The sequence below is a fragment of the Sus scrofa genome, chromosome 14 (genome assembly GCF_000003025.6).
Source record: "Sus scrofa isolate TJ Tabasco breed Duroc chromosome 14, Sscrofa11.1, whole genome shotgun sequence".
Classification (NCBI taxonomy): domain Eukaryota; kingdom Metazoa; phylum Chordata; class Mammalia; order Artiodactyla; family Suidae; genus Sus; species Sus scrofa.
Genome location: NC_010456.5, coordinates 12,658,211 through 12,683,333, shown reverse-complemented (window position 1 = coordinate 12,683,333; position 25,123 = coordinate 12,658,211). Strand labels below are relative to the sequence as shown.

At 36.6% G+C, this 25,123-nt stretch overlaps 1 protein-coding gene across 4 annotated transcripts in view; it reads left to right on the top strand.

Annotated features, from left to right (window-relative positions):
* The window catches only part of INTS9 (integrator complex subunit 9), a 115,346-nt gene that overhangs the window by 9,107 nt on the left and 81,116 nt on the right, over nucleotides 1–25,123 (top strand). The window contains exon 2 of one of the 4 annotated variants that reach the window (XM_021072408.1): nucleotides 7,121–7,305. The exons of 2 other annotated variants lie outside the window; for them this stretch is intronic. The gene's annotated coding sequence lies outside the window, so the exon portion shown is untranslated. Of the gene's footprint in view, nucleotides 1–7,120; nucleotides 7,306–24,918; nucleotides 25,016–25,123 lie in introns of those variants that run through there. One more of the 4 variants, XM_021072409.1, reaches the window with a different exon arrangement.

Genomic DNA, 25,123 nt, shown 5'->3' with positions numbered 1-25,123 from the left:
GGATCTCCAGAGGTTCTGATTTCTTTATATCTTCACCAATTGCCAACACTTGTCATTTTCTGTTTGTTTGTTTGTTTTCTGTAATAGCCATCCTAAGTGGTGTGAAGTAATACCTCACTATGGTTGGGGTTTTTTGTTTTTTTTTTGTTTTTTGGCTTTTTTTTTGGCTTTTTTGCTATTGCTTGGGCCGCTACCGCGGCATATGGAGGTTCCCAGGCTAGGGATCGAATCAGAGCTGTAGCCACCAGCCAACGCCAGAGCCACAGCAACTCGGAATCCGAGCTGCGTCTGCAACCTACACCACAGCTCACGGCAACGCAGGATCCTTAACCCACTGAGCAAGGGCAGGGACCAAACCCACAACCTCATGGTTCCTAGTCGGATTCGTTAACCACTGTGCCACGACGGGAACTCCCTCACTCTGGTTTTGATTTACATTTCCCTGATGATTAGTGACATTGAGCGCTTTCTCGGTTTTTTTTAAAAAACAGTTAACACAATAATTAAACATTGTTTAATTTTTTTAACACAAACTGTACACAAGTTTTTTTAAAAAATGAAAAGATCCCTTACCACCTTTATCTTCCTCCTCCAGAGCAATGTTCAGTTTCTTATGTAGCCTTCAGAGATATTCTATGGACTTATACACATCCTTTTTTTGTTTTTTACATAAATTGTGAGATACTGCCCACAATGCTTTTACATATTCCCCTTTCTTTTTTAGGTTAGAGATGCATCTTAGAGATCATTTCATATCAGTATTTAGAATGGCTTCATTTTATAAATCACTACATATCCATACTGAATGAGTCTACATTTAGCAAAATCCTGGGTCATTTGTTTTCAATACTTGCATTTGAAACAATAAAATAATTTCAATAGCTCTTTCAAATATATTTTTTAGTATATTTCTAGTAGGCACTTTGTCTTTTCATTCTCTAAAGGAGGAGTTTAGAATCCTGGATGTTAGGCTGGAAGATAAGAGTTCCACTACCCCCATATGCATCCCTCCCAACTGTTTGAAAGTCATTCATTGTTACTTAAGGTTTAGGGCATGGTTTTTGATGCAGATGTAAAACATAACATATGAAATTAGCATCAGTACATCTCAGAAATATGTTTCAACTATTGCTAGGAAAAAAAAAAATATCAGTTGCATAGTGTTTCATTGTTTGGATATACCTACCATACCGTAGTTTATCTAACCAAGCCTTCCTCTAGGAGTATTAGGTTGTTTCCAATATTTTGTGATTAGAAATCATGTCACATCGATAATCTCTTTTGTGAGCATCTTTGTAAGTTTATCTGTAGGATACATTTCAAAGGGTGTATGCATTTTTTACTTCATTATATTGCCAAAATGCCCCCATAGCAACTTAGCAGATTACGCTCTTGCCAGCAGCACATCCCAATGCACCACTACAATGTTATCATCAAGCCGTCCTACTGTTTTCTCCCTGGAAAGTGAAAAAATAGTATGTCATTAAACTTTTTTGTTTTTCTCTCATTATGAATAAGTTGTGGAACATTTTTTCATATGTTTATAAAAGCATCTGCATTTCGATTTCCTTCTCAATCCTTCTCCTTCACTTGATCTATCAATATTACATTACTCAAGTATTTCACCTTCTATAGCTCTAGTATTTTAATATCTTGTACTTGTTCCCAGTCATTGTTCTTCACTTCAGAACTTTCCAGGCTGCTGTCACTTATTTTTCATATAATATTTATAATTACGGTGTTTTCAATAAAGTTATTTTCATGTTTTGCTTAAGGAGAGAATTGACATTTCTTCCAACACATCATTAAGTCTAAGAACAAAAAATGTCTTTTCCTTTATTTAAACCTTTTTTTAAACATATCTTTATCTTTTTGGTTGGTACTGTAATTAGAATCTTCCTGCATTGTTTACTTATAAGAAAGGTATTTCTGGAGTTCCCGTCGTGGCGCAGTGGTTAACGAATCCAACTAGGAACCATGAGGTTGCGGGTTCGGTCCCTGCCCTTGCTCAGTGGGTTAACGATCCGGCGTTGCCATGAGCTGTGGTGTAGGTTGCAGACACGGCTCGGATCCCGCGTTGCTGTGGCTCTGGCGTAGGCCGGTGGCTACAGCTCCGATTGGACCCCTAGCCTGGGAACCTCCATATGCCGCGGGAGTGGCCCAAGAAATAGCAACAACAACAGCAACAACAAAAAGACAAAAAAAATAAATAAAAAAAAAAAAAAAAGAAAAGAAAGGTATTTCTTTTTTGCATTCTCTACACAGCCCTTTGTTAAATTTTCCTTATTTTAGTATTTAGTAGTTTTTCCATTTAATTCTCTTAGGTTGTCAGGTATATAACTTTGTAGGTAATTTTTTTAACCTTTTTTTTTTCTTGCAGTGTAATTACATTGGCTTATACTTTGAAAATAATTTGGAATAGGAGTGGTGGTTGTAGGCATCTCTCTTCTTTTTCTGATGTGAGTGGACATGCTACTTGAATTCAACATGGCACTGTTATATTGGCTTTTGGCTTGAAATTTTTCATATGTTTAAATTTAAGTACTATAGCTAGCTGCTTTCTTGTTCCAAAATTTTCTGCTCACTAATAAAGTGAGATTGTTTCACATAACCCAACAGTAAGTTATTTTTTAGGAAGAAGATCTATTTATGTTGCATTGTTTGTTCTGGGCAGTTAATTATATCTTGCAAGCATTTCCAGACTTTGGAGAAAACAATGGTTTTTATAACTTAAAGTCAAGTCTTAGGTGGTGCATAGCAGACTCAGAAGTAAAAGACTTCTATGACCTTAAAAGAAAATTGCAAGGTTTCCTTAGAAAACAGGACTGCCAGAAATAGTTTCTATGTACTTAAGAGACAGACCTGATAAAGGCAAGAAGTGTAAACAAATCGTCTGTTAAAATAAACATAATTACCACACCAAAAAAATCTGCAGAAACAAAAAGTGGTCCAGAGCCTTTGCCAGTGGCTTATTTGTTTTAAGCTGTATTTGATTCAAGCTGCATAGATCCAGTAGAAGCTGTTGATGGCCAACTATGCAATAGTTAGAACTAGAAAAGAAGCCTTATGAAAAATCCATTGTTTGGGTATACAGTCTAACAGTGTTATTAATACTTTGTACGAAACCTTTGGTGCTGTGGGGCAAACCAAAGATGAGTGAGACATACCTTACCTCTCAGTGGCTCACTATTCCATAGACACAGTGTACTGTGTATACTATTTATGAATGTGACTCAGTGTATGTGGTTTGAGCGGTAGACTGTGAAAAGGCAGTATCGAGGTATGTTAAGATTAGGATTATGAAAAATGAATTCCAGCCATAGAATCAGAATTTCCTAGGGAAGTAAAAAGATTTGGATTATGTTCATAGTTCTTAGCCCCTACCACCTCCCATGCACACACACAAAATAATAATAATAGCAGGAGTGAAAGGAAACTTTGAGATGTGTTGGCTATGTATATGAACTTGATGTATGATGGTTTCAGGGTTATATACTTATGCACAAACCCATCAAGTTATTTACACTAAATACATATACCTTCTCACATGTCAGTCATACCTCAATAAAGTGCTTTTAAAAAAGATTTGGAAGTGAGGTGTTCAGTTTCCCCAGAGGCATGCGTTTACACTTTATATATTTCTTGCTCTATAGCAGTGGGTACAAAAATGGACACATTTCAGTTCTCTCACATCCTTCTAATTCATTACTCCAGAATATTAACATTTTGTGTATGTGTGTGTGAACATCTGAAAGGTTTGTACCTGTGACTGAAGCATGTGCTGCAGTTGGGGCCAGGGACGAAATTGCTGAGTGTATTAGGAACAAAAGTTAGAAAGGTAGATTGAAGCCACAGTGAGTGGTGGACTTTGAATACAAGACTTAGTGGTTTGAGAAGTAACAGAAAAAGGATTTTTTTAAAAAGAAAAAAATTTCCAGACAGTTTAAGAATTTTTAAATACCTAATGCCTTTAAATTCATCCTTTTGAAAATCTAGGACAAAAGTGTTAGAGTTGTTTTGTACACTTAAAGAAAAACTTTGGAATATGAATCAAAAAGTGTGATTCATCGCAGTTACAGAAAATATTTTTATTTATTTATTTATTTATTTATTTTATTTATTTATTTTTTGTCTTTTTACCATTTCTTGGGCCGCTTCCGGGGCATATGGAGGTTCCCAGGCTAGGGGTCGAATCGGAGCTGTAGCCACTGGCCTACGCCAGAGCCACAGCAACGCGGGATCCGAGCCGCCCGCGTCTGCGACCTACACCACAGCTCACAGCAACGCCGGATCGTTAACCCACTGAGCAAGGGCAGGGATCGAACCCGCAACCTCATGGTTGGATTCCTTAACCACTGCGCTGCGCGGAGCCGAGAAGATACGGGGAGCCGAGGAAGGGAGCTTGCCTGAATGGTGCAATTCCAAGGGCAGGCTCCTAATCAGAAAAAGAGACCTGCCTGAACAGTGCAGTTCCGAGGACAAGCTCCTAATCAGGAAAAGGGGCCTGCCTGTACGGCACAATTCCGAGGACAGGCCTCAGAAGACAATAAGGCTCGCCTGCTGACATAGGTGAAAAACTAAATTTCCCAGGAAATAGTTTCCATTTTGTGTTGCTGAGTGGGGATTATTCCATGGATAACTTAGTCTTTTCTGTTATTCACTTGCTATTCAGTTTTCCTCAGTCTTTCCTGATTATTTACTTATTATTCTTATTTCCCATTCTTATTTTCCTGCGGTGATTTGTGATTACAGAATTACAACAATAATATAAGAATTTCATCCTGAAGGACTTTCCCCTATTTTAGTCCAACTTAGTTAAAACATAGTGTTTATCTATTAACTAGTTATATAGTAAACTTTAGAGTTAGGATCTTAATGAGGTTCATAAAAGTTAGACATATATTATCCAAAAAACCTAGCTGTGAGTTTTGTCCTTGATTTTAAAAGCTTTTAAGTGATAGCTAGTTTAATTAAGTTGGTTTATATTTACTTACACTATCTCCCTGCCGTAACGCTTTGAAGATAAGCACCAGTCTACAAACAAGGTTTGTGAATGCCAAATTCTTGTGTCTATGGCCTCTTCAAAGTACTCACTAAGTTTAGTTAAGATAGAGATCTTAAAACATGTATAGCTGCTATACCATGTAATAGTTAACCAATGTACTTTCAACACTGTGATGTAATGTGTAGTGAAAAACTGTCTATATAATCAACCACTGTTGCCAATAAAATTTGAGCAGTCCAGCGCCCTGAAAGAAGGGACAAAGAGGCTGTCTCCATATTGTACATTTCCGCTGACGCCATCCATCTCTGATCGGGAAAAAGTGTACACCCCCTGGCCGCCAGAGCTGGCCTCCGGCACTGCACCACAAGAGGAACTCCAGAAAATATTTTTAAAAGTGAAATATAATCAAAACAAGAAGCACTAGGGAGCTTAGCAAATGCATCGAAGTAAATCAAAATGAATTTCCTATTTAGGACAAGATTTTTCTATGTACCTTACGAGGACCTCATAAACAGTAACGGAATTCATAAATACATCAAAAAGTAAAAGTGATCTGGAGAATCACTGGGACCAGTTGATGTAAGTTGACTATGTAAGAAAAGAGCTCAAACAGGAAAAAGGAGAGAACAGAAACCCCCACTGATTCCTTGATGTTCATCTTCACTGAGAATGGGTGGGCATTCCTGCAAAACTGATAAATGCGCAGAATATTCTTGGTCATATCAATACATTGAGTAGAGATCAATCACTATGAGGTGTGATTCTGTCTTCAGGGTATTTTTTAAATGTAATTTTCATTCAGAAAAACCAGCGTAAATTTCAAGTGTACATACATTTTGATGACTTTTTAATCTAGTTATGTGTGTGAATGTGTTCTCTTTTGTGTCTGGCTTCTAGAATTCAACAGATTGTTGTCCTGAAAGTTTTGAAGGATGAAATTATTGACTTGCTGGTTAAACTGTGTCACCCATCTATAAATAGCAGCTTGGAAGAGGACTGGCAAAGTGCCTGTGGGATCATCATCTCTTGTCTTCTTGAGGGGGCCTTGAGAAATCTAGCATGGCAAAACCTATTTCTGGGCCAAGCAAGCTGCTGCCTTTCAGTGGGAGACTGACTAAACTATCAGAGGTCTTCAGAGGAACTAAATAAAACTTGTTTCTTTAATTGACTTGAATTTTTAGAATGCTTTTCTCAAAATAAAAATAGCGATATTATAGAACCACTGTATACTCATAATTTTTTCTGAATATATTTGAAAGATATAAAGAAGAAAACAAAAATCACCTATAATCTCACCACCAGAATAATCACTGTTTAACCTTTTGATCTGTAGTCTCCTGTGGTGGATGTGTGCGCTTATATCCTTCAGTCATTAACGTTATAAATCTGTTAGAATTGATTCAGCTCTGAGAGATAGGAAGCCTGAAGTATGGCTTAAATGGTTTAGATGTATGTTTCTCCTTTATAAAGGAGGTCTGAGGGTAAAGAGTCCAGATCCATGATCATTGGAGACCCAAGCTCTCCCGCTAGCTTTCTGCCCTCCCATCTTCAGTATGTGGCTTACTGTCTGTGATCCAGTGTGACTTTACCAGCTCAGGCTAACAGATCTTTTTTTCTAGTCAGCAGGAAGGAGGAAGGGGCCCGTTCCCTTTGGTAGTTTCTCAGAGTTACACACACCGCTTTGGTATATTCTTCCTCGCCAGAGTTTAGTTACATGACTACACCTAGTTACAAGAGAGGCTGGGGAATCTTTGTTCCAGGTGGCGATAATTCCAGCTGAGATTTGGGGTTCTCCTATAAAAGGGCAAAGGGGAATACAGATTCTGAGACAGCTGTTTCTGTTAAAAGCCTTTCCATTTTGAATATTGGCTCATTTTGAACTTTTAGAGGATTACATTGTATGGATTTGTTCTATGTCCGAACATTTGGTTTCCATTCCCTACTGCCCCACACAATGCTGAAGAGAATACATTTTTATTTGTATTTTTTACACCCATCTGGGTATTTGCTTAGTGTAAACTTCTTAAGTAAAGTGCTATATGTAAACATTTTAAATTTTGATTCGATATTGCTCTTCAGAAATTCTTTCATTTTCAGAAAGACTCTTTCTTTCAGTTTCTGTATCCAGGAGTTCCCGTCGTGGCGCCGTGGTTAACGAATCCAACTAGGAACCATGAGGTTTCGGGTTCGGTCCCTGGCCTGGCTCAGTGGGTTAAGGATCCGGCGTTGCCGTGAGCTGTGGTGTAGGTTGCAGACGTGGCTCGGATCCTGCGTGGTTCTCCCTGCTGCCATGTCTATAGGTCAGTATTACATAGTTAGGGAAGAAAAAGCTACGTCTTCTCTCCAAAGGACCCAGATGGTAGAGGCAAATGAACGCTCTTTACTGGTCCCTGACTTGTTACTGGTAATACTAGTAAACTTTTTGGTTTAAGATCCTTTCCAAAACATTGATGAAAACCTGGGTTTTATCTCCAACGTAAATAAATGCATGTGAAGAACCCAGCATGAAGTGTTAGATAAATGGTATGTATTTTTAGAAACTTATTCTCTAAACCGAGAGCTGTTTGTAAATTCATTTCTTTCAAAGTCTTAAGTGACTAAAAGGAATGTGAGCTTTTCCCCTGGTTCACGCAGAAGCACATTCATTCAAAGGTTGAATTGGGCGTATTCTTCTCTGTGCTGATAGGCATTGTGTTGCTCATCTTCCCTCTGCATGGAACAGTCTTGTCAGCGTTGAGTCTGCTCAGTTCGGTAACTCCCTTCCAAATTACCTACACAGGTGCCACAGGGAATGCCCTACTAACCATAGTATCTCTCTGCTCTCTCCTCGTGGTTGACTGTGACATCCAGATTTGTTTGGCTCTTGAACCTTGAACCAGTGCTTTTATCTGTGACTTGAGGGGTTGTAAAACATTTTTAACATGCCTGTAATAAACTCCTGTCTTTCTCTGTATTAATATTAGACTAATAAGTGTTTAATATTGATGTTGATCCTGTTAGCCACTTGACAAGCTTTACCATTTTGTTAACCCTTTTTCTTCTTTCTTGCTCATTGTCATTCCTACAGATTTGCAGCTATTTGTATAGATTGTCCTTCAGTTGCCTCTACTGTTAAATAATTCATCCCATAAATGATTCTTATCATTTCTATATCCTTTCTCCTTTTAAAATTATTTTTACCTTTATCACAGTCATGTGTTGCTTTTTACAAGCACTTTAATCACTCTGACGGCTCTTGTTCTCTGAGATGTATTGGGTTAATAATGCTCATTAAACACCTGAACACCAACCACAAATAAACAATACAAAACAAAAGCAAAAAGCAGTGCATAGGTCAATCATATATGACCTTTAACACAATTCCTTTTGGGTGGTTGTGGGGGCACAGCTTTTGTTCTAGAGGGAAGATGTGTTCATAATTTATATGAAAGATTAGGTTTAGAGTAGTGCGTTATTTATTATTATTGTTAGCTATTTCTACCCTTGACTATATCTTTTATAGTCCTTATTTCCTTTCCTCCAGATGCTGTTACCTCTTTCTTCTCAACCTCCTTTAAAACTTTGTTGCCAACAGACACCTCTGGTACTTGATCTTTAGTCCAAAAATGAAAAAGGGTTTTTTCTGATTTCTAAAAGAAGTTAATGTTTTTAAAAAGAAGAAGGCAGGAATACAGAAGTACCTGAAGTAGAGAGTGAAAATTCCCATATGGTCAACCACCCTCACCCCTATAGTAACCACTTTTGCCAGTTTCATGTATATGTGCTCCCAGTCTTTTTATTTTTAAACTAAAAAAAATGTATATATATGTAAATGTATGTATTGACATAAATGAGATTATATACATAACTCTCTGAACTTTTTTTCCACCAACCATACTTTTTAACGTTTTAAAAGTTGTGTTGCCAGACAGCCAACAATGTTCCCAAGCCCACCCCTATTTTCCCTCCCTCACCCAAAAGATTGACTGTCAACACACCCATCCTTTGTGAGCTTCTGTTCAGGGTAGAGGGGGTGGCTGTTTATGACCACTCGCTACTTCTTTACTCATTTTCATGGAAAGCCAAGTCAGAAAACAGGGTAAGCAAGAGGGACCAGTCGCAAGTGTCAGTTACCCAGCTGTGTGTGATATTTAGCCCCTCTCCAACCAGAAAGTGGTTTCTCTGTGTTCACCATGCGTGCCACAAATTTGCTGCTCAAGTGGAAAATTAGCCCTCTGTTTTATCCAGCTGTGTAGTCAGTTTGACAGTGAGTGTGATTGGCACCTTTAACAGCTCTCCACCAAGATGGGATCAAGCGACAAAGTGGAGGAAAGTGAAAGATAACCAAATAAAATTGAAATGTATTTATAGAAATCTCTAAGTGTTGGAGGACCTGGCCCCAAATTCTTAGCAGGGGCAGTCATTCCAAATTAGGCAAATTTGGCTCAATGGAAGCCAGTTTAACTCAGGATGTTGTGGTATCAGGCAGGGGTCCATAGAGTGTGTGTCCCCTTTTCTTGCCACACTCAGGATCTTCTTTATACACCCTGTTAGGGGCCTGGGGTATCCAGTGAGCTGCTGTGACTGATGGCGGTATGTACTCAGGTGTGTTGGTGCAGAGAAAAGTTCACAAGCCTTGGAGGAGCTTGGCTTCTCATTTTTAAAAGAGGTATTGGGACTAGATGATCTTAGAATTCCTTCCAGCTTATATATCATGTAATGTCTTACATTTTCAGGGAGGTAGTTGTAAAAGAACACAATGGCATAGACACATCTTGATGATGGGTTATATAAAATACCAAAGAGTTTTGCTTGACCCAGTGAAATGATAGAATAATGAGGAACAACATTTTCATGTTAAAAGAGAGCTTAGAAATAATCTATTCAGGTCTCCTCAATTGTCAAATGAAGAAATTTGAGGCCCCCCAAATTAGGGATTCATTTGGACTAAAACCAATGTAGATGCAATGCTAGAACTAATACTTTATACCTAGGTTAAATGAGATGTTAGATGATGGGGTGTACAGCCCCGCAATAAAATCTGACTCTGGTTTAAGCTAAAAGTAGATTTTCACTTTGGAAAACAGTTTGGCAGTTTCTCGTAAGGTTAGACATATATAACCCAACAATTCCACTCCTAAATATTTACCTAAGGGAAATGAAATTATGTACACCTCCAGAAAAACCTGTAGGGAAATAGTTATGGCAGCTTTATTTATAATTGTTAAAAACTGAAAACAATAACCCAAATGTTTATCAGCTTATGAACAGTATCAGTAAGCAACTGTGGTACATTCATGCAATGGAATGCTTCTTAGCAATAAAAAAAGAATGAGCTATTGATATATGTAACAGCAAGAATGGCTCTCAAAAGCATTACATGGAGTTCCCATCATGGTGCAGTGGAAATGAATCCAACCAGTAACCGTGAGGTTGCAGGTTCCATCCCTGGCTTTGATCAGTGGGTTAAGGATCTGGTGTTGCAATGAGCTGTGGTGTGGGTCACAGACGTGGCTCGGATTCTGTGGCATGGGCTGGCAGCTGTAGCTCTGATTCAGCCCCTAGCCTGGGAACCTCCAAACGGTATGGTGCAGCCCTAAAAGGGAGAAGAAAAAAAAAAAAAAGTATTGTACTAGTAGTGTATTAAATTTCCAGTTGCTCTGCATCCTGGCCAACACTTGTCAATTTTGACCCAATTTTGACCCTTCCAGTAAGAGTATAGTGATACCTTACTGTGGTTTTAATTTGTATTTCTCTTACGAATTCGTGTTTAGCATCTCTTCATTTGCCATTCATATGGTTTCTTCAGTGAGTGCCTCTTCACATATTTTACCCATCTTTATTGTGTTGTTTGTGCTGTTACTGAGTTGTAAGAATTCTTTTTTAAATAAAACAGATTAAAATATTTTACTAAAACGAATTTATTTTCTAAGTTAGAAATAGTTACATTTATGTATCATAAAATTGATCAACAAGGGGAAAATGAATCTCTTGTGATAAACACAAAAATCTGAAATGGGTCAGGGAACTACATTCTTACATTAACATTCAATTTGTTTTTTTTGTTTTGGCTGGAATTGTGAGAATTCTTTTTAATTTTCTATTTTGAAGTTCTTTTATCAGATATGTTTTGCTAATATTTTCTCCCAGTCTCTGAGCTATCTTTCATTTTCTTAAGAGTGTCATTTGAAGAATTTTTAAATTTTGATTAAATCCAATTTATAGGCTTTCTTTTATAGTTCTTATTCTTTGTCTAATATAAGAAATCTTTACCTAACTTTCCCTCTGTTTTTCAGGAATTGCCCTATCCAGTACCGTATCCACCAGCCACATGTGGCTGTTAATTTTAAATTGTATTTTATTTTTATTTATTAGTTAATTATTTTGGCTTTTTAGAGCTGTATCCATGGCTTATGGAAGTTCCCAGGCTAGTGGTTGAATCAGAGCTACAGCTGCCGACCTATACCACAGCTCGTGGTAACACTGGATCCTTAACCCACTGGAGAGGCCAGGGATCAAACCCGAGGCCTCATGTCATGGTTCCTAGTTGAATTCGTTTCCTGTTGAGTGCCACAACAGGAACTCCTTAAATTGTATTTTAATTAAACTTTAAATTAAAAGCCGATAATTAAGTTATTGGGGAGATTTTAAATATGTTCAAAAGATGTAAAACAAAATTTTAAAAAAGACGTATGAATTTTGTCACTGAGATACCACATTTTTTTTAAATGTTAAAAAGTACTAGCATACAACTTCTCAGGGATGCAGAAATGACTGTGTCGGAATTTTTTTTTGTTTTAGTTTTTGTCTTTTTAGGGCCGTACCAGCGGCACGTAGAAGTTCCCAGGCTAGAGGTTGAATCAGATCAGCAGCTGCCAGCGTAGGCCACAGCCATAGCAACACCAGATCCAAGCTGTGTTTGTGACCTGCTCACGGCAACATCGGATCCTAAACCAACTGAGCAAGGCCAGGGATGGAACCTGGGTCCTCATGGATACTAGTCAGTTTCATTTCCACTAAGCCATAATGGAAGCTCCTGTGTCAGTAGTCTTAATTAACTAATTGAAAGCTCTTCCTTCTTGATCTATTCCAAGCTGTCTCTCTCAGATGTAACCTAACAGGGGTCAGGTAGTGGTACAACAGGGAAATAATATTGAGAGAGAAATTAGAAAAGATGGCTCAAAAGAACTATAGTCAGTTTTTTGTTTTTTGTTTTTTGGGTTTTTTTTTGTCCTTTTGCCATTTCTTAGGCCGCTCCCGTGGCATGTGGAAGTTCCCAGGCTAGGGTCAAACTGGAGCTATAGCTGCTGGGCTACGCCATAGCCACAGCAATGCAGGATCTGAGCTACCTCTGTGACATACACTGCCTCTCACAGCAACATTGAACCCTTAACCACTTAGCAGGGCCAGGTATCAAACCCATGTCCTCATGGATACTAGTTGGGTTCATTATCTCAGATCCCCACAATAGGGGGGTTAGTCACTTTTATATCTATATCATATAGTCACTTTTGTATCTAAGATTTTTGAGTTTTTTTCATTCAATTATCCATGTTAAATCTGTCGCTCTTCGTATAATACACTATGATAGTTTTTCTTATTTCTAATATAATAGTAGAATGATTTAAGAGAGGTATTTAGAACTTATATTTGTTTGAGTATGAAATCAGTCTGTTATTAACTATGTGACCTTGGCCTTGACATTTGAGTTAGTATCAATTGTATTAACTTTATTCAGTCTTTGGGAAAGAGCTAATTAAATATTGGATAGAAAATATTTGTCAGTAATTCTTATTGTCAGTGAAGGTAATTCATACAAGGTTATTTTCAATTCTTATTCCTAAGTGAAGGTCTACTTTTATTTTTAGAATTCCTTTTCAAGTGTCAGCATTGATGTGTATTTTTATGAATATGTATATTTTATAAATATAGCTTTCATATTAATATAACATTTCTGGTAATTAAGTAATTATCAATACATTTGAAATTTTTTTCATAAAATTAAAAAGCCTTACTGAATCTTGTTAGAGACATGTTTTGTCAAACTTCATAAGACCAGAAAGCACCAAGGAATTTATTAAAGTTACTAAAATAATCTCAGAAATTTAGACAAAAATCTGGGAGTTTGTTTCTTTCCTTCCCCCCAAGGCAGTATCTTGTTGAATCATCTTTCTCGTGAGGTAGCATTCTCACTTTATTCCATTTTCACTGCCATGTCAGTGATTATAAATCTTGTTCACTTTGCATCAGGACAATTATAGTAGCAAAATGAAAAATCACTAGTAGTTCCTTGAAAATGAGCACAGTTCCTTGAAAATTATCAAGTATACCTCACAAATGCTATACTACTGCTAAAATATTTGGACATTAAGATCTCTTAGGTTTTATTTTTGTACCATGTAACTTTTGTCATAAGGAAAAGAGCACTACAAATTTTGACAATTGTAGGAAAGGTATAGTTACATAATCCTAATGTCTGCGGAAGTATCTGATAACAATACAAAAAAGGCACTCTTGCCTTCGTTACCACCATTAAATAGATGTTAATAGTTCGCCTTTTTTTAAAATTAGATGTCCTTCCTCCCCTCCCCACTTTTTTAAAGACGTAAGTTACATCTAAAGCTAAGATCCCTGACCTTCACTTTTCTTCCCTCTCCAGAGGTTACTACTTTCCTCCAGTTGAAGTGTCTCATCCCCATGATGCATTTATTAGTTTTGTGTATGTTAAGGTGTGTATATATTCAGCATTATTAAGTATTGCCAGATTATCCTCCAGAGTGATTATACCAGTTTATACTTCATTTTGACTGCATTCTTTCCGATACATAATATCATCAGTCTAATTTTAGGTAAAGGATTGTCTTACTTTGCATTTCCATAATTCCAGTAGTATTGAGCTTCATTGTATCTTTATCATTGACCACTCTTGTTTCCTCATTTCAATTGGGTTTTTAAATCTTATTGTTGTTGAGTTGTATAAGCTTTTTATACTGAATAGGTTGCTGATGGTTTTTTTTAATAACATGTATTGGAAATATCTTTTCCCAATCTGGCTTGTGTTTTCACTCTGTTAATAGCATCTTTTGAAGATTTTTATTTTAAAGTACCACAGTCAAATATATGAATCTTGGTCTAGAGGTTTGTGCTTCTTGTCTTTTAAGAAATTCTCCACTATCCCAGAGTGATAAGTTATTGTCATCTTTTGTTTTATTTTTCATTATAGGTTGTAAAGTTTTTGTCTTCATATCTTAAGTATTTAGGTCATCTGAAATTAATTTTTTATATGGTGTGAAGTTAATTTTTTTCCAAATGGGTTATAAACTTTCCCAATACCATATATTGGTAATGCTACTTTTATCATGTGTCAAACTCCTAGACATGTATGTGCTTCATTTCTTTATCCTTTTCCATTGGTCCATTAGCTATCCGAATGCAACATCCTACTGTTAATTATGTTGTAGTAAGTTGTACTATCAGAAAATGTAAGTCCCCTGTCAACATTGTTCCTTAATATTTTTTAGGTGATTATAGCCCCGACTCTTTCATATGATTCTTAATTTCCATAAAAAGTAGTTTAGTGAGATCTGTGCTTTTTTTTAAAAATAGATTTATTTTAAGGAATTGGCTCGCTTTATGTATAATGTAAGAAGCTTACAACAGAATACATCCAAGTCCCCTCTCCCATCCTTTGTGCTATGGTGGTCACACATTTTATTTTCATACGTGTTATAAACTCCACCATATGTTGTTGCCATTTTACCTTTAAACAGTTAATTATATTTTTAAACAATTTTTAAAAGAAAATCAGGTTTTTATATTTACACTTATTTTCACCATTTCCAGAATTCTTTTTATATAGATTATGTCTACTATAATAGTCCTTCTTCTGAAAGAACTTATTTAACATTTTTGTAACATAGTCTGCTGTCAATGAATTCTTCCAACTTTTGTAGAGTGTTTCTTTTTTCAACTAAGTTTCCCTTTTATTTTTTACTTTTTTCTTACAGTTTTATTGAGATATAATTGACATATAGGACTGTTTAAGGTTAAGGTATACAGCATCATGATTTGATTTAAATACATCATGAGATGATGACCACAATAAATTTAGTGAACATTCATCATCTCATATAAATATAAAATTGAAGAAATAGAAAAAAATTTTCCTGTGATATGAACTCTAAGGATTTACTATCTTGTCAGTTTTCATGTAACATACATCAAGGTTAATTATATTTATCATGTTATACATTATACCCTTGTACTTATTTATCTTATAACTGGAAGTTTGTACCTTTTGACCACCTTCATTCAATTCCTTCCCTCCCCACCCCCCACCTCTGGTAGCCACAGATTTGATCTCTTTTTCTATGAGTTTGTTTATTTGTTTGACTGATTTTGAAGTATAAATGACCTGTAACACTGTTAGTTCCTGTTTTACAACATAGTGATTCAGTATTTCTTTTTTTTTTTTTTTATATTTTCCCACTGTACAGCAAGGGGGTCAGGTTATCCTTACATGTATACATTACAATTACATTTTTTCCCCCACCCTTTGTTCTGTTGCAACATGAGTATCTAGACAAAGTTCTCAATGCTACTCAGCAGGATCTCCTTGTAAATCTATTCTAAGTTGTGTCTGATAAGCCCAAGCTCCCCATCCCTCCCCCTCCCATCAGGCAGCCACAAGTCTCTTCTCCAAGTCCATGATTTTCTTTTCTGAGGAGATGTTCATTTGTGCTGGATATTAGATTCCAGTTATAAGTGATATCATATGGTATTTGTCTTTGTCTTTCTGGCTCATTTCACTCAGTATGAGAGTCTCTAGTTCCATCCATGTTGCTGCAAATGGCATTATGTCATTCTTTTTTATGGCCGAGTAGTATTCCATTGTGTATATATACCACTTCTTCCGAATCCAATCATCTGTCGATGGACATTTGGGTTGTTTCCATGTCCTGGCTATTGTGAATAGTGCTGCAATGAACATGCGGGTGCACGTGTCTCTTTTAAGTAGAGTTTTGTCCGGATAGATGCCCAAGAGTGGGATTGTCAGTATTTCTATAATTTCAAAATCATCATCACAACAGGTCTAGTTACCACCTGTCACCATACAAAGATATTGCATAATTATTGACTATTCCTCACATTCTACATTTCACACCTAGTTTTGCATCTGAAAGTTGGAACTTCTTGATCTCCCTTTCCTATTTATTTCTGTTTTTTACAACAGTTTATTTTCCTTTCCAAACATGATCTTTAAGTAGAATTTTAGAAGTTTTTTGGTAAAGATTTTACACTTCTTTTTTTACTTTTATGATACTTTTTTTTTTTTTTTTTTTGCCACGTATGTTGTATTCTCATTTAAAATCTTACTGCTTTTACTGATTGTTCATTGCTGGCATGTAAGAACTCAGTTAATTTTGGTACATTGATTTTTATATCCAGCAATCTTGTATTGAATTTATGCAATCATAGTGGGTATTCCATCCTTCTTTTGTTCTTTACTTTCCAGGGAACTGTTTCTCATGCTTCAACAACTGTGATACAGGATTTGGTTAGGAACCATTTATCAGTTTAAAAAAAATTCTTCTGTTTATAGTTTGGTAAGATTTTTTGCCTTTGAGTTGATGTTGAGTCTTGTAAATACTTTTTCTGAATCTTTTAAGATTGGTTTTTCCCTTCATTCATTTACATGTGAATTATACTAATAGGTTTTCTGATGTTGTACCAGGAAATAAAAACATTACATAAAAATCAATTGCCAGAAGGTTTTTTTGTTTGGTTTTTTTTTTTTTTTTTTTTTTTTTGCTTTTTTTTTTAGGACCTCACCCACAGCCTATGGAAATTCCCAGGCTAGGGGTCAAATTGGAGCTATAGCTGCCGACCTACACCACCGCAACACCAGATCTGAGCCATGTCTGTGACCTACACCACAGCTCATGGCAGCGCCAGATCCCTGACCCAGTGAGCAAGGCCAGGGATCAAACCTGCATCCTCATGGATACTAGTCAGATTCATTTCCACTGCGCCACACCAGTGACTCCCTAGAAGTATTTTTCTAAAGCTGTATTTGAATCAGAAATAGCCAAAGTCATATCTTCATTCCACTGCCAGATAGAAAAGAAAGCTTAACCTCTTCTCTTTGCTCATAGATCTCCACAGTGAATATGTGACTTGGTTAAATAGAAAAAGAAGAAAAAATTGATGATGTCATTTACAACTTAGTAACACTGTTGCCTATTAAAAATGCCATCATTGTGCTATACAATTCTCCCAAACAAGATTAAAGAGCTTTTGGCATTAATTCAACCTAAAGGTTATACATTACTTTACACATATTTAAAGGCAGTTTCAGTAGTAAAACTACTTTACAGTGAGAGAATTCTGTCACCTTCTCTTTTTTTTTTTTGAATGAAAAGGAAAACCCAACAAAAGAAAATTATTACTTATGATGGATTGCAGACATATTTAATAATTTAATCTTTGCCTTATATTAGCCAGCTAACTAATTTTCTTTATTCACAACTAGATTATAAATTTACTCTACATTCTTGTCAACTCAAAGTATGACCTTTTAGAGAATATCATCTCTATATTTTTTTCAGTCTCTTAAAATTCCTTTATCTCTGTGTAACATGGCATGCTGTGGTGTCAAAGGGTACTGTATCTGGATCTTACTGTCCTGGGTTCGAGTCCTAGCACAGCCCTTAAAACCTTGGGACCTCAGAGTTCCCGTCGTGGCACAGTGGTTAACGAATCTGACTAAGAACCATGAGGTTGTGGGTTTGATCCTTGGCCTTGCCCAGTGGGTTAAGGATCCGGCGTTGCTGTGAGCTGTGGTGTAGGTCCCAGACAAGGCTCGGATCCCGTGTTGCTGTGGCTCTGGCATAGGCTGGCAGCTATAGCTCCCATTAGACCCCTAGCCTGGGAACCTCCATATGCCACGGGAGCAGCCCAAGAAATGGCAAAAAGACAAAAAAAAAAAAAAAACAACTTTGGGACCTCATAATCTCTATGCTTCATTTTCTCCAACTCTAAAATGGGAATATAGTTCCTACCTCCCATTCATTCATAGCTTTCATGGGAGGATTAAGAGGCTAAATGTAAATGTCTGCAGAGTGCCTGACATTTAATAAATACCATGTCATAATAACTATGTATATTATAATTATTTTAAATAAGACTAAAGAAGAGAACATATATGATATTTTAGTCCTTGGTTCTTTCTGCAAAGGACAGATTTATTCCCCAAAGCCAATTCACTACAATTCGGTTTGCAATATGAGGAAATTGCTAAGTTTACCAAATGTACTAATTTGCCAAATTCTTTATATTTTTGTATTGAAACATAGTTGAATCTCCCAGTTCGTATGTTGTTGTTTGTTTATTTGTTTTAATGAATTTTATACCAATTCATACTGCTTTTGAAGATTTCTGTGAGGCTGGGTTGACTGGTTGTCATTTTGTGTTCATACCAGCTTTTTAAGTTTTAGACTTGCTGAAACCTGAGGTCATAGTGTGAGTCTTCTTAGTAATAGATATAATATTCAGAAACACATATTTCAAAATGAGTAATCAGAAACCTCCAAGGACAGTGTACTTCAAAGGAGTACTAGAAAAATACCATTCACTTGCTCAGGAAGTTAGTAAGGAAGATTATCTCTGCAGGGAGCTTGGGCCAGAGCTATGAGAGTGTTGACAGTCTGATTTGTATGCTCCCCTCTAAGTACGAGTGGTTAAACTAGGAATCAGCTTAAAGATTGATCTCAAGATGGTAATATTTCTTGGGGACCTGCCTCAATAGGTTCTACATGGAATTCTCACAGGTGTAGCCCCACCAAAAATGAGCTAACCATTCAAAATTTTAAAACAACAGTAATGAAATCCAGCATGAGTTAGAATCAGCAAACATAAAAAGACTTCCCAGAACTTCAGACAATTGTACAGTCTGATGAACATTCCTAAAATTAAAATATTAAGATAATTAAAGACATATATGAAGATATATGCTATTTAAAAAAAAAGAACAAGATGCTGTTTTAAAAAAGAGAACTTCTAGAAATGAAAACAGTCATTGAATAGAAAATTTCAGTAGATTAGCTAAATAGCAGATTACAAACTACTAAAGAATTAACAAAGATAGAACTGAGGAAAGTATCCAGAATGCACTATACAGAGCTTAAAAAAGCAAAATATGAAAGGATAAGTTAGTTACAGAGACAATAAAATATAATATACATTTAATAGGCATTCCACTAGTAGAAAAGCAGAAAGAATGGGAGAGAGGTAGTATGCAAAATGATAATGGCTGATGGCTGACAGTGTTTCCCAGAGTTGCCAAAGATGTCCTTATACGTTGGAAGCAATTCTACCCACCAAAAAAGAAAATCAGGGAGTTCCCGTCGTGGCGCAGTGGTTAAAGAATCCGAATAGGAACCATGAGGTTGCGGGTTCGATCCCTGCCTTGCTCAGTGGGTTAAGGATCCGGTGTTGCCATGAGCTGTGGTGTAGGTCGCAGACACGGCTCAGATCTGATGTTGCTGTGGCTTGGCGTAAGCCGGCGGCTGTAGCTCCAATTAGACCCCTAGCCTGGGAACTCCATATGCCGAGGGAGCAGCCCAAGAAATGGCAGAAAAAGACAAAAATAAATAAATAAACAATAGAAAATCATACCAAAGTACATTTTAATGAAGGATCAAGACACCAGTAGCAAAGAGAAGGTTTTAATAGCAACCTGTAATAGAACACCAGTTAGACTGGCAGTAGATTTTTTTTTTTTTTTTTTTTTTTTGCTTTTTAGGGCCACTCCTGGGGATATGAAGTTCCCAGGCATCCGAGCCGCGTCTGTGACCTACACCACAGCTCACAGCAATGCTGGATCACTGATCCACTGAGCAAGGCCAGGGAGGCAGCAGATTTCTCATAAGCACTAGTAGATTGCAGAAAACAATAAGTTGGAATAATATTTTTAGTGTACTAAGGTTATTTGCTATCCTGTAATTCCACCATCATCACTGTTAAAAAATAAAGTTAAAATTAAGAAGTTTCCACACTAATACCAAGAGTTTACTTTTTGAATATCATCTCTGAAAGAGGTAGACTAAAGGATATAGGAAGAAGGGAGTTGAACCCAAAAGGAAGAAATGGAATACAGGAAGGATTGGTGAAGAAAGAAACTGGTTAAAATGATGGTAAATATCATTGACTGTGGAAAAAATGTGTAAAATATTTATTGACTCTACATTACTACTGTTAGGACATATCTTTCTTTCATTTACATAGCACTGAGAAAAAAGCACTGAGAGTTAAACCATGACAAGTTTCTTTAACAATGGTGCTAATCAGTGCATTAATCTGTTTGCACGAACTTCTCTTTGCTTTTAAGTTTCTTTTATCCAGTCCAAGGAATTCAGCAGTTGCCTTCCTGTGCATTGCTTCAAATGTGATAGGAAATTCTTTCGTATATATCTCATTTACAAACCATAGCAAAGTTTGATCATTTACAAATAGCACCCACAGAAGAAAAAAATCGATAAATAACAGCTAAAACTCAAGAAATAACAATATAATGTTACTGAGAAATACAGAGGTGACTAGAAGAAATAGCTACAAGAGTCAGAAGTAGTTTCCTCGAATTGGGTGATTTCAGTTTTAACCATGTGTATGTGTGTGTTATGGATAAGCAATGAGATCCTGCTGTGTAGCACTGGGAACTATGTGTAGTCACTTATGATAGAGCATGATAATGTGAGAAAAAAGAATCTATCTATACATGTATGTATAACTGGGTCACCATGGTGTACAGTAGAAAATTGGCAGAACACCGTGAACCAGCTATAATGGAAAAAAATAAAAATCATTATATAAAATAATTTTCATTAAAAAAATTAAGACATTCATTGAAGGAAAAATTGTTGTAGTTGTATTATCTAGAAATCAGCCTAGAAATAGGTTTAGACAGAGAACTAAATAATGATAAATTATTCATTACTAATAGTTCTGGTTACTATGTACCTAGCAGTGTAGCCTCAAGATGCATAAAACAAAATCAGACAGAATTACAAAAAGAAATTCAGGAGTTACCGTCGTGGCGCAGTGGTTAACGAATCCGACTAGGAACCATGAGGTTGAGGGTTCGCTCCCTGGCCTTGCTCAGTGGGTTAAGGATCCGGCGTTGCCGTGAGCTGTGGTGTAGGTTGCAGACGCGGCTTGGATCCCGCGTTGCTGTGGCTCAGGTGTAGGCCTGCGGCTACAGCTCCGATTTGACCCCTAGCCTGGGAACCTCCATGTGCCAAGGGAGTGGCCCTAGAAAAGGCAAAAAGACAAAAAACAAAACAAAACAAAACAAAAAAAAGAAATTGACAGGTTCTTCTCTCCTAAGACTCAAAGTAGGTGAAAATATAAGAAATTTAAATAAGATGATAAACTTAATCTACTTTGTGTTCAACCATTAGATTATATATTTCCAATTTTCCTACATACTGGGTCAATTATGAAAAGTTAGCTATTCACAATGTACAGAGTCACAAAGCAAGTTCCAATAAATATCCAAAAATTACATAGAAAATCTCTGACCTCAAAAAATTGGAAGTCAGTAACCAAAAGATAGCTATTACCACCTTTATATTTGGAAATTAAACCAAATACGTACACATACCACACTCATACTTCTTTGCGACTCGAAGAAATTGCAATGGAACTTGTATATAGTGCTTAGAAATAGATAAATCGAAAACACAATGTAAACTTATAAAGTGCATCCAGAACATCACTTAGAGGGATGTCTCTGTAGCCTGAATGTATATTTATGGGGTTGTGTTTTTTTGTTGTTGTTTGTCTTTTTGTCTTTTCTAGGGCTGCACTCACAGCATATGGAGGTTCCTAGGCTAGGGGTCTAATTGGAGCTGTAGCCTCCGACCTACACCACAGCTCACAGCAATGCGGGCTCCTTAACCCACTGAGTGAGGCTAGGGATCAAACCTGCAACCTCATATTTCCTAGTCAGATTTGTTAACCACTAAGCCACGTCGGGAACTCCTATTTGTGGATTTGTTTTGTTTGTTTTTAGGGCTGTAACTGGCATTTGGAAGTTCCCAGGCTACTGAGTGCATATTTGAATCAGCTATACATCCAACTACAGAAATTTTATTTTTTTAATTTTTTTTTTTTTTTCTTTTTAGGGCTGCCTGCACCTGAGGCATATGGAGGTTCCCGGCGAGGGGTCCAATTGGAGCTGTAGCTGCTGGCCTACACCATAGCCACAGCAATGCCAGATCCAAGCTGCATCTGTGACCTACACCATAGCTCACAGCAATGCTGGATCCTTAACCCACTGAGCAAGTCCAGGATCAAACCCACAACCTCATGGATCCTTGTCAGGTTCATTAACCACTGAGCCACAACAGGAACTCCCAACTACAGAAATTTTAAGTGTGTAACAGATAAAACTTGAAATAGAACAATAAAGCTGAGAGCAGAAACTAAATAGAAATTGGAAAGCAAAGATATTAATGATAATTGACTGGTCAGTTATGACCTAAAGAAATAAAACATTTTAAACTGTGAAGGAAGGAGTTCCCATTGTGGCTCAGTGGGTTAAAAACCCAACTAGTATCCTTGAAGATGCGGGTTCGGTCCCTGGCCTGCTCAGTGATTTAAGGATCCAGTGTTGCTGCAAGCTGTGGCATACGTCACAGATGCACCTCAGATCTGGTGTTGCTGTGGCTGTGGTGTAGGCTGGCAGCTACAAATCTGACTCAACCCCTAGCCTGGGCACTTCCATATGGCACAGGTGTAGCCTTAAAAAAAAAAAAAAAAAAAGAAATGTAAAGGAAGAAAAACTAAAATATAGTAGTGCATTGCTTCTGGAGCTTAGAGATGTGTTATTGTATAGTAAAAATGGCAGCATTGTCTATATAGATTAAATGAAATGGAGGCTTCCATTTTCATCCTTTGAAAAACTTTTTTTAGAATTGAAGTCTAATCATTCTAGCTTATTTTAAAGTATTACAAAGTAAAACCTTTACAGCATTGGGGCGGTGGGCCTGAATGTGAAAAACAAAACCAAAAAAGACCAATGGACAAATAGAGATTCAGAAAGATTTTCAAACTACTACAAGACTTGGAGATGTTAAAAACCAAGGATAACAAAAGTGAAAGGGATCACCTTTAATGAATTTTGCTAGGACAGTTAGGAAAACAGACTTGTGTTTTTGTCCCAGTTATGGATAAGAGATCAATTTAGGACTATTTACAAAAACAGTACTTTCAGAGATCAGATTGGTTTGTCAACATAATAGCTATTCTGCCGAAATGTGTCAGCATCAAAACGAAAGCAGTAAAGAGAAAGGCAGAATATGGATAATTATTAAATCTGAGTAATGAAACTTTATTATACGACTTTTGCTTACTTGTATGTTTGGAATTTTCCGTAATACTTTTTTTTTTTTAATGAAAATAAGAGAACGGGACTAAGTATAGCTGATAAAAATTTTTATGCAAAAAATATAAGCAATGTCCATATATGTTCAACATATATGAGTTCTGAGACTTAATTCTATTTATTCAGTGGTAAAAGGACATCAACAGGCAGGAACAGGCATCAACACAAGGAAATAGAGGTAGTAAATAATTACACAGAAAAATTTGGAGCTTTGTTATTACGTAGAAATAAAAGACAAAAGCATTGCTCTGTGCTTGTTAAAAACTACAAAAAAAAAATTGTAAAACCATGTGTTGGCTAGAATATTCACTCAGTAACTGTATCTTCCAGTTGAAAAGAGGAAGACTAGCAATAGAAAATATTTATAAAATTGTTCATTTATTTTACCTAGTCTTATGGGATACACGGATGTCTAAGTGAATGCCACATAGAATTTCTTCTCTGAAATGCTATAAATTTAGGTGCACTCCCCCCCAAAAAAAAAATTAGGTGGCCTCTTCAGCTCCTTAATGATTCTGTAACTATAGCAACAGTAAACACATTCTCTGTATCAGGTTCTGTATCTATTCATTTAGTGGTCACAACTTGAGGAGGATAACTTCTCTTACTGCATCTTAGATAATAAGGAACAGTCTGCAAAGTTAAGTAACTTTCCCCAAATCACACATGAATAATGATCACAACCAGAATTTGAGCCTAGGCAGTCTTACTTCAGACTCCTTGCTTTAAGTCAGTTCTCCAAACTGCCTCTCAAAATTATTTATCTAGTAATTAATTTCCTGTTTAGGGTCATTTAGTTGCTCCTAGACAGCTCCTACTAACATTTACTAACATTATAGCTGCATTTTGGTGTAGATTCTAGATTGTTTTGACCATAGCACTGATGGGAATAAGCAGTGAAACAGATCTTCTGCTATATTACTGATGACATTGTAAATAGGTACAGCCTTTTTTGGAAAGCATTTTGGCAGCATATTTCAAGAGCCATAAAATGCTCATATTTTTTGACCTAGTTAATGCCACTTCTGGGAATTCTCTGAAGAAATAGTCCAATATGGAAAAAGCCTTGAACACTAAAGTTATCAGCACAGCCATGTTTGTAATAGAGCAACTGAAAGCACCCTTAAATGTTCAACAGTAAGGGAATGATTAAACAAGTGATGGTATATTTACTTAGGCAGCCAATAAAAAATGAAGTGTGATGCAATATAGACAAAGAAAACACAGGCTTGAGTTTTAAAAACAGCATACAGAGCAGTATGTACACTAAAACTGTAGCTTTTACAAATATGAAGAGAAAATGAATATGAAAATGTTTGGGGGTAATTTTTTCTTTCTGTTCTTTTTCAGATGTTCTGCCATACAGATTTATTTCTAATTGTAAAATTAAAATCACATGATTACTTAATGATTGTGTATATTAGTCTTATTACCTCACTAGTTATAATCTGCTTGGTGATTGTAGGCAGCAATTAGAAATTACAAAGAGCGCCACTGGAGACAGGCGAACTTCGGGACCCCTGCCAGGTGCCTCATTTACTGGTGACAGTAAATCTGTGTCTCAGAAGACTGGGCTGACCCACCAAGTGAGCACTGCCATTTGGGGAGCATGAGTGGGATCTTTGGAGTCAGGAAACCTTGCTGTATGTCATTGGCTGTTCTCAGACAAACCCTTCAAATTGTGTGAAGCTCAA